Source organism: Phoca vitulina, unplaced genomic scaffold, assembly GCF_004348235.1.
Source record: "Phoca vitulina isolate PV1807 unplaced genomic scaffold, GSC_HSeal_1.0 scaffold70, whole genome shotgun sequence".
In the NCBI taxonomy this organism is placed as follows: Eukaryota; Metazoa; Chordata; class Mammalia; order Carnivora; family Phocidae; genus Phoca; species Phoca vitulina.
In genome coordinates, this window is record NW_022589773.1 from 1,682,157 (window position 1) to 1,692,749 (window position 10,593).

Below are 10,593 nucleotides of genomic sequence, written 5' to 3' on the forward strand. Positions count from 1 at the left end.
TGCTATGTCTCTCTCTGTCAAAATAAATAAATAAAAATATTAAAAAAAAAAAAAAAAAAAAGGTACACTAACCAGTACTTCAGAAGTGGACGGGTGCGGGAAATGTAAATTTTAACTGAGAGAAGGAAATAAAAATATAAAAATAATTCCAAATTTGTAAATATATGTATTGCTTCCATACATACCAAAAAGAAGGAAATGCACAGGACTACACATTATGCTTATTTCCTTTTCTGTAGTTTTAACTCTTTCCCCAAATATTCTATAATGACCATATTTCTTCTATAAGAAAAAAAATCATTTTGGGAAGGGAAAATGGCTACCTATACCTAAAGTCACAAAGGTAAACATAATGTACTCAATGCAATATTGATTTTTCTGCCCTATGCCGAAACTTAGAAGGGCAGCTACAGATCAAATTGACATAGAGATGCTCTGATCCTTCCTGTTAGTGATGCAGAAGACAAAGGACAGAGAACAAGTGTCAAAGACTGCTTGGTGCATGCTTTTAAGAGAACATTACCTTCATTAACAAATTTTTCAAAACTTGCAAAAAGATAATTATGTTATACCATGCAGGGATTTCTTTGAAACTTTTTTTTTGGTAAGCCTTGAAGAGAAAAGGGGATAAATAGGCAGACCATGAAAATATCAGGCTTTTTTATTTTTAAAGACATCATTTCAGGGAATGGCTAGGGTTAATATTCCTTCAGAATACTATTCCTTTGGTCTTGTGTCCTAAGCTTCTGCATCTCCACCTATAGTCATAGCTAAGAGATATTAGGATGAGTAGTTTCAAATAGAGCTCTTCTTCTCCCTATTTGCCTTTTCTTTCTGGCTCAATGGTCTTTAAAATAGAAATACTCAAATGCTCAGGTGTTTACATACCCTTAAGTGATGTAGACATAATTAAGATACACAATGCAAAAACTACATAGTAGCCATCTTGAAAGCTACCAACATTGGTCAGTCTATTAATGTGGTGGCTAGTGCTATAAATTAAACAGTCATTTACATATTACTAAGATACTATACAAGTCAGGTTTTTAGTCTAGAAATATAATGATTACTTTGTATGTTTCCCCTCTTCCCTTTGAGTCTCCTTTAAAAAATAAGTTAAAGGCAAGGTGCCTGGCTGGCTTAGTTGGTGAAGCATGTGACTCTTGATCTCAGGGTTGTAGCTTTGAGCCCCACGTTGGGCGTAGAGATGACTTAAAAATAAAATCTTTAAAAAAAAAACAAAACTTAAAGGCTAAGAGAAAAAGAAATTAAGAACACAATTCCATTTACAAGTGCATCAAAAAGAATACCTAGGAATAAATTCAACCAAGCAGCTGAAAAACCGGTACACTGAAAACTATTAATACACTGATAAAAGAAATTAAGGAAGACACAAATAAATTGAAAGATATTTTGCACTCATGGACTGGAAAAATTAATATTGTTAAAATGTCCATACTACCCAAAGCAATCTATAGATTTAATGCAACCCCTCTACAAAATTACAATGACAATTTTCACAGAACTAGAACAAAAATTCTAAATTTTGTATAGAACCACAAAAATAGCCAAAGCATCTTGAGAAAGAACAAAGCTGGAGATATCAAGCTTCTAATTTCAAACTATATTATAAAGCCATAATAATCAAAACAGTATGGTACTGGGGCGCCCGGGTGGCTTAGTCGTTAAGCGTCTGCCTTCAGCTCAGGTCATGATCTCAGGGTCCTGGGATCGAGCCTCGCATCGGGCTCCCTGCTCGGCGGGAAGCCTGCTTCTCCCTCTCCCAATCCCCCTGCTTGTGTTCCCTCTCTCGCTGTGTCTCTGTCAAATAAATTAATTAAAAAAAAAAAAAAAAAACAGTACCATACTGTCAAATAAATAAATTAAAAAAAAAAACAAAACAGTACCATACTGGCATAAAAACAGACACATAAACTAATAGAATAGAATAGAGCCCAGAAAACCCACCCAAACATGGTTAATTAATTTACAACAAAGGAGGAAAAAATATACAATGGGAAAAGGACATTCTCTTCAATAAATGGTGCTGGAAAGACTGGACAGCTATATGTTAAATGAAACTGGACCTCCATATTATATCATACACAAAAATTAACTCAAAATGGATTCAACACCTCAATGTGAGACCTGAAACCATAAAACTCCTATAGGAAAACCTAAGCTGGGATGCCTGGGTAGCTCAGTCAGTTAAGCCTCTGCCCTCGGCTCAGGTCATGATCCTAGGGTCCTGGGATCCAGTGCCACATTGGGCTCCTTGCTCAGCAGGGAGTCTGCTTCTCCCTCTGCCTGCTGCTTCCCCCCTGTTTATGCGCTCTCTCTCTCTCTGGCAAATAAATAAATAAAATCTTAAAGGAAATAAAAAGAAAACATAGGCAGTAAGCTACTTGACATCACTCTTGGTGATATTTTTAGATCTGACTCCAAAGGCAATGGCAACAAAAGCAAAAATAAACAAATGGAGGGAGACTGCTTCTCCCTCTCTCACTCCCCCTGCTGTGTTCCCTCTCTAGCTGTGTGTCTCTCTCTCTCTGTCAAACAAATAATCTTTAAAAAAAAAATAAATAAATGGGACTACATCAAATTAAAAAGCTTCTGCACAGCAAAGAAAACCATCATCAAACAAAAAGACACCCTACTGAATGGAAGAAGATATTTGCAAATCACATATCTGATAAGGAGCTACTATCCAAAATATATAAAGAACTCATACAACTCAGTGACAAAAAAAATCCAATTAAGAAATGGGCACAGGATCTGAATGACACTTTTCCAAAGAAGACATACAGATGGCCAATAGGCATATGAAAAAATGCTCAACATCACTAATCATCAGGGAAATGAAAATCAAAACCATAAGATGTCATCTCACACCTGTAAGAATGCCCATTATCAAAAAAGACAAGAAATAACAAGTGTTGGAGAAGCTGTGGAGAAAAGGGAACCCTTTCGTACTGTTGGTGGGCTGCTATAAAAAAACAGTATGGAGGGGCGCCTGGGTGGCTCAGTCGTTAAGCGTCTGCCTTCAGCTCAGGTCATGATCCCAGGGTCCTGGGATCGAGCCCCGCATCGGGCTCCCTGCTCCGCGGGAAGCCTGCTTCTCCCTCTCACACTCCCCTTGCTTGTGTTCCCTCTCTCGCTGCCTCTCTCTCTGTCAAATAAATAAATAAAATCTTTAAAAAAATAAAAAAAAACTTAAAAAAAAAAGAAACAGTATGGAGGTTCCTCAAAAAATTAGAACTACTATATGATCCAGCAATTCCACTAGTAGGTATTTACCCAAAGAAAACAAAAACACTAATTTGAAAAGATATAAGCACCCCTATGTTCACTGCAGCATTGTTTATAATAACCAAGATAAGGAAACAATCTAAGTGTCCACTGATGTTTGAATGGATAAAGAAAATGTGGTGTGTGTGTATGGGTATATATATACATACACATACACATACACAATGGAATACAAACTCAGCCACATAAAAGGAAATCTTGCCATTTCTGACAACATGGATGAACCTTGAGGGCATTATGCTAAATGAAATAATTCACAAACAGAAAATCTAAAAAGCAAAACAAAAGAACAAATAAAACTCAGAGATACAGAGAACACACTGGTGGTTATCAGAAGGGAAGGGGGTTGGGAGATAGGTGAAAAGAGTAAAAGGGGTTAATTGTATGGTGACAGTAGATAACTAGACTTATTATGATGACAATCACTTTGTAGTATATGCAAATATAAAATTATGCTGTCTACCGGAAACTAATGTGTTATATACCAATTTCACTTCAATAACAAAATAAAAATAACTTGGAAGTTAATTTAAGTAGTTGAAGACAAAAGAAAATTCCCAAGATAATTTTAAAACAACTGCTTTAGAGGCACCTGGGTCGCTCAGTTGGTTAAACGTCCAACTCTTGATTTCAGCTAAGGTCATGATCTCGGGGGCGTGGGATCGAGCCCCACATCAGGTTCCACATTCAGTGCGGAGTCTCCTGGAGATTCTCTCTCCCCCTATTCCTCCCCCCCCCACACACACATTTGTGTTTTCTCTCTCTAAAAAACATTTTAAAAATGTAAAAACAACTGTTTCAGGTCAAAATGCACAAGAAACACAAAGAAGTTCACAAATGTAAATATGCAGGCAGCTCATAACAAATAAGTACAATATTCTATAATTTATTAATAACTACCATTAGTAAAATCTATTAATTCCTCTATACTTGAAATCACAGCAATATCAAATTAGAGTGAAGTCTCCATTTTAATATATACTCAATACTAAAAAAGTCCAATTATTTGACTTACCAAATATTATAGCATATGTTAGGGCTTCCTATAGTAACTGTCCTTCCTTAGATACTGTACTATAGCAAAATAAACTACTTAAAATTTCCTGAACACACATTTAGTTTTACTTGTTCATATTTTTTTTCTGTTGCCTTTTCCTAAAACGCCCTCCCTCTCTTCCACATAAAACTTCTATTCACTCTTCAAAATCCTGCTCAGGGGCTAGCAGCTCTATGAAGCTTTCTCTGAGCTGCCCCTCAACTTAATCATTCCCTTCTCTGAAATATGCCTGTACTTTTATATTTATTATTAAATGGATTCCATAAAATTATGGTTATTCTTGTGCCTAGCCACCTACAATCATGATTTCAACATTCTGAAAGTCAATCCCTAACAAAACCACAGGACCAAGCACACAAAAGATAAATTTATTGAATTTTAAAAATATATTTATATTCCCGAAGTACACAGCTATCTATGCATTGAAATATGTGCTTTAAAGTAGAATGCACAGCAAAAGAAAATGCAAAGTGCATTATAGATAATCATCAATTCTCATAATTCCAATGTGAATTAACAATGATTATTAGCAGTTCAAATTTATTTCATTAGAAGTGCCATTCTATGAAGGGGGGGAAATCGGAGGAGGAGACAAATCATGAGAGACGATGGACTCTGAAAAACAAACTGAGGGTTCTAGAGGGGAGGGGGGTGGGAGGATGGGTTAGCCTGGTGATGGGTATTAAAGAGGGCACGTTCTGCATGGAGCACTGGGTGTTATGCACAAACAATGAATCATGGAACACTACATCAAAAACTAATGATGTAATGTATGGTGATTAACATAACAATAAAAAATTAAAAAAAAAATAAGTGCCATTCTACTAAGTGATCAACACAACTAATTTTGTTTAGGAAACATATTTGCTTAAGAAACATAACTGGTTTTAAAGTGTTGATTAAAAAAATTAGGATACATCAGGTACTTAAGTAAACTCTAAAAATGAATGGCCTAAATTGTAAACAGCAGGATTTCTAAATGGCTGGTACTCCTGGACCCTTCCACCAAGGTTCTGAGGACCACTGCCACTATGACCTCATCCCGCCAGACTATGACCTCTCTAGGGTCAAGAAACGGTAGCAGTAGCCATACCTCAGTCAAGAACAACCAGATATATTCCTTTAATAAAATGATAGTCATCTTCCATTAACACCATCAACCAGTTTAGCCTAATCAAACAAGAAATTAATATGATGTAGATATAATTAGTGTGGCCTCCTAGAAATGTAACTTAGATTTAAAAAGACAGATTGGGCATAAAATGAAATGGCACTGAGTATCAGTTGTTTAGTACCTGGTGAAATTTTAGCAAATATATTATTTCATGTTCTGTGTTCCTCAAGTAACACAACTAAACAGTATCTTTCACTTTGGCTTCCAATAAAATTCACAACCAACACTTGCCAAGTGCATACCAAAACCATGCTCCCAACACACTTCCTGCAAACAAACCACATAAATTTAATGGGTATGTCCTAAATTCCATTTTTTCTTCATAGTTAAGTACCACTTCCCTAATCAAATCTGCACCTAATTTCTGGGGGCTGTAAAATCTAAGCAAAAAGTACAAGCAGGTACTGAGTGAGGACCTAAAGGATTCTCCTACGGATAAAACACGTGTATTTTCTGAAAGGGGGGTAAATCAGAGGGGGAGAAGAACCATGAGAGACTATGGACTCTGAGAAACAAACTGAGGGTTCTAGAGGGGAGAGGAGTGGGGGGATGGGTTAGCCTGGTGATGGGTATTAAAGAGGGCACGTACTGCATGGAGCACTGGGTGTTATGCACAAACAATGAATCACGGAACACTACACCAAAAACTAACGATGTGATGTATGGTGATTAACATAACATTAAAAAAAAAAAAAAAAACACGTGTATTTTCATTTGCCCCAATGTTCTTTTGGTCAACTTCCAGGTTCTTGCTCTTAGTCCACAGAGTGAAGCCACTAGATTGGTATCTTACACATAAATTTGTTGTAACCATTTATGACAATTAAGAATATCCCCCGTTAATGAGGATTTGACTAATACCAAGTAGAGTATACCTGTTGAGAAACAAAATCCAAATTCCCATAGATTAAGTATTTTTAATTTTTCAATTCCCCATGAAGTTTCTCTTATACTCTCATAGCTGCAAGTCAAATTTATTAAGCTGGGATTAAGGTTACAATCACAAGCAGTTACTACATAAAGAAATAGATAATACTGAACGATATAAAAAAAAATTTCACTGGCTTTTCAGTAAAAGAAAGGTGAGCTTTCATTAGTGCCTCCCGTGAAAGCCGTAGCACCCACTCCACTGGAAAATCTAAGGTAAGAATGAAAAATCTCAAAGAAGCTGGAGAGAAAAGAATTTAATAAGCCATTTTTGTCATGACTGTTCCGTATCTACTAAGCCCCCTAAATGCGAGAGATCTGACAAAAATTCTGAAAGACTGCTGTTCCAAAGAATAACGGCAAGAAACAAAATTCAAAACCCTTCTCATTTACTTTTCAACAGCTAGCGGGGAGGAGGAGCACTTTCTTCAAAAAGTAATCCACGATACCTCATTCATGAATGAAAGCCAAATTTCACCCATAGGCTGTCAACCGATGCTCCAAAACTTATTCGCACAAAGTATACTGAGAAAGAAATAGGACTGGGCGAGACCTAAATCGGGCAGAGAAGCGGCTTCCAAACCTGAAAGGGAGAAAACAGCGAGTCAGGTCGTGGCTCCAGAAATTTCCGAGCGCCCGGCTCCCGGCGAGGGAGCGCGATACCCGCGGCGGGGAGGGGGCGGCGGCACCTGTCACTCGGCGGCCCCGCCACCACCGTAGCCCCCCGGGCCCGGGCCCCGCGGAGTCTCGGGAGGCTCAGCCACGGCCCGGGCGCCGGGGCCTGAGGAGGCGCGGGTCCCTCTCGTCCTCCCCGAGCCCCGCGCCGAGCGGCGGGGCCGCGGCCCTTCCCGAGGAGCGGCCCTCCCGCGCCCTCTGCCCAAAGGCTCCGACCAGCAGGGCCCGTCGCCTCAGGCCGAGTCCCCAACCGCCGAGCCCGAGGCGCACGGAGCGGCGCGGCCGAGGCGCCACCCCCGCCTCAGGGGCGCCGGAGCGGCCCCCCGCGAGGCGGGCCCGCCCTCCGCGTACTCACCGGGCCTCCCCGGCCGCCGGCTCGGCCCTCCTCTCCCTCCTCCCCCCGCCGCCGCCGCTCCCGCGGCTCCCGGGGCGGCCGCACTGGGCGTTGGGACTAGGCTGGGTCAAGGGGCGGGGGCGGGGACGGGCTCGCGCCGGGCAGGGGTCGCGCGGCGGCCCCGCGAGCGGGCACCGGGCACTAACGGGCCCCGCGAGCGGGCGCCGGGCTGGGCGGGCTGGGCGGCCCGCGGCGGGGAGCGCGGCTGCAGGCTGCGGTGAGGGGAGGGGAGAGCGCGGCTGCGAGCCGAGGGCGGGAGGGAAGTCCCGGCGGAGGGGGCGGCGTGAGAGCCGCGGGGCGGAGCGGGGGCGGGGCCAGGCGCGCCCGCCGCCGCGCGCGGGGGTTTGTTTATTTTCTCGGTTGGTTGCGGCGCTGGCGCGTGGGTAGAGGTTCGCCGGTGACGTGAGCGCCCCGAGTTGGGGGAGAAGACCAGAACCACCTGCTGGAGAAGGGGAGCTACGGGGGCCGGGCAGGGTCCAAACGGCTCGCGTAGGCGGCGGCGCCGCGGTCCTCGGGGTTACCGGGAAAAGAAGGGCTTTCCCTGGGCGTGTGGAAGGAGGGAAGCCTCCCGAGAGAATAGGGCTCCGGGCCATTCCCCCCGCAGTTCGGCGGCCTCACCTGCGTCGCCGAGAGCAGTGTGGGGGCCGTGGAGTGGAAGAGGGCCGTGGGACCTAGTGACCCGGGTTCGACCTCCAATTAGTGAAGTAGGGATAGTCCTGCAAATCAAGATTTCGATAGCAAGACTGCATCAGCTCTCCGTAAGGAAAATAACCAACGTTGCTCAGTTCTCTGTAGAGTTACACAGCACTTCAGCGTTATCTCCCTTGGTGCTCCATCAGGTAGCAGGATTCTCATTTTACAAGCCAAGTAACTCACCCAAAGCCTCACAGCTAATAAATGTCAGAGCCGGAACCCAGCTGTATTCACTTCAGATTCTGTACTGCTTCCCATTGATCACAGTATCTCCCTAAATTACTTTGATTTAACTAATAGTAGACATAAGCTCCCATAGGTAACGTCAGCCGGGTTACGGACGGTAAAGATGTTAACCTTACCTTCGGAGAGTAAGGAATAAAATAAAGATAAAACACTTCTAATAAAAGACAAACCACGATAGGTGCCATGTGAAAAACACAAAGAGTACTGAAGATCAAAAAACTGCTCATATCTGTCTGGGGGATCAGGAAAGAGAGGCAGCATGGAGGGGGAGGCATTGGGAATTGACCCTGAAGGAGATGAGGATGTCTTTACAGCAAGAAGGGGTAGCATGAGAACATTTATGAAGATCAATGAAAGTCATGGTCAGGAAAAAGTAAATGGTTAAATTCCAGGGTATGTTGAGAAGTGGCAGAGACAAAGGGGAATGGGGCCCTATGCCAAGTGGGAGAATTTGTATTTAACACAGTACTTTGAGTTTTCGTGGTTTAAAAGTTTGGGGAAAGAAAGGCCTCTCTGTGAATGGATACAGAAATCAGAGGTGGGAAAACCTCCAGACAGACCTGCAAAAGGCCAGGTGAAAGGTAACGATGAATCTGAACTAAAGGTAGGGCAGGAAGGTGATGTGGAAGCAAAATCAACAAAATTTGGCAATTGATTAATTGGTTTTACAGGAAGAGGGGATAACATGAGAACGTATATGAAGGTGGAAGCGAAAAATCAAAGATAGTGGAGGTTCTGAGTGTGTAGGTAAGTATAGAAGAGACACAAGTAGGAAGTGCTTTTTGAGAGATCAGTTTAGATTTGGACACTAAGAATCTGAAAGATTGTTGAAACAGATAGAGGTGGCTACTAAGAAGTTAGAAATAAAAACTTTGAAATATAGGAAGGAGGGTTGAACTAGAAAATAGATTGGTAAGTTAGCAGCTTAGTGGTGCTATCACTGTGAGAGAAAAGAAAACAAAGGGCAGAATCTTGGAGAACATCTTCTTTAGAGCTTTGCTACTCAAAAGTGTGGTCAATGGTCCAGCAGCATTGGCATCACCAGGGGGTTAGAAAGGTAGAAATTCAGCCCCCTCACCCTCAAACATGCTAAATCAGTGCCCTCAATTTAACAAGAACCCTAAGTGATTTGTATCACATCATTGTTTGATAAACTCTGACCTAGATAGGAGAAGCCAACAAATAAAGAAGGGCTCTAATCTAGATGAGATAAACCAGCAAAGAAAGAGGGAGGAGGAAGTGAGAGGAGAACCAGGGTAAAGCAAAATCACCAAAGCAAGGTAAATTGGAGTTTCACAAAAGCAGGGGCAGGAAGGAGTGTTTATCGACCCTATCTAATATCACAGAGGTTAAAGAGCACAAAGAAAGTGTGTCTGAATTTTGTAATTGGGTGGTATGATCATATGACCATGTTGTTGTAATTAAAAGCTTGGAAATTCCTCCCTTGTGATGGGGACAGCCTAGAAATATAATCCCCAACCCCCTACCCCCTTGTATATGGGACATATGGAAGTAGGCTTGTGGATTTGATAGAAATTCTTTTCTAGTTGCTTCTATTTTCTCAGTGAACTAAGAAGCAAGATCATTTTGGCAGACTGCTAATTGTCCATCAAGATCTGTTCTCCCCTTCCTCCTGGGCACACAGACTATTTTTCTCAGCTTTTCTTCCAGTGAGTATGGTCAAGTATTAAGTTATTGCTAGTGGAATGTGAACAGGCATCATTTCTGGCCAGCGTGTCTCCATGCATTTTTCCTTTCTGCCAGCTGGATTATGCAGAGGACTACAAGCCCCTGGGGTTGACGGAGCCACAAGAAAGAAGGTGCCCTGATGGAGAGCTGCCCGCTGATCTGGAACCCCCACCGTCAATTATTATGTGAGCAAGATCTAAATTTCTCTATTAGGTTGGAGCTTTTTTGGGGGGGGGTCTCTTTTAGCTTTACTCTAGCTAATGTAGTCAATAACTGACGGGGTCGGGGCTTGGGAGAAGGTGGAAGGTGGAGAGGTGAAAAAGCAGTCTGACTGTGGGAGAGAGATTGACTAGGGAAGCATAGTAGGGTTTTCAGGCACTAGTAAGGGCTTGCCTGAATGAGTGGTCAAGAACTTACAGTCAGACCAGT

At 42.4% G+C, this 10,593-nt stretch overlaps 1 protein-coding gene across 7 annotated transcripts in view; it reads right to left on the reverse strand.

Annotated features, from left to right (window-relative positions):
* GKAP1 (G kinase anchoring protein 1) overlaps nucleotides 1–7,515 on the reverse strand; it is a 99,843-nt gene extending 92,328 nt beyond the window's left edge. For 2 of the 7 annotated variants that reach the window (XM_032392873.1, XM_032392870.1), the window contains exon 1: nucleotides 6,917–7,464. The gene's annotated coding sequence lies outside the window, so the exon portion shown is untranslated. Of the gene's footprint in view, nucleotides 1–6,916; nucleotides 7,466–7,497 lie in introns of those variants that run through there. The other 5 variants (XM_032392867.1, XM_032392871.1, XM_032392874.1 and 2 more) reach the window with 5 other exon arrangements.
* Nucleotides 7,516–10,593: the final 3,078 nt, after the last annotated feature.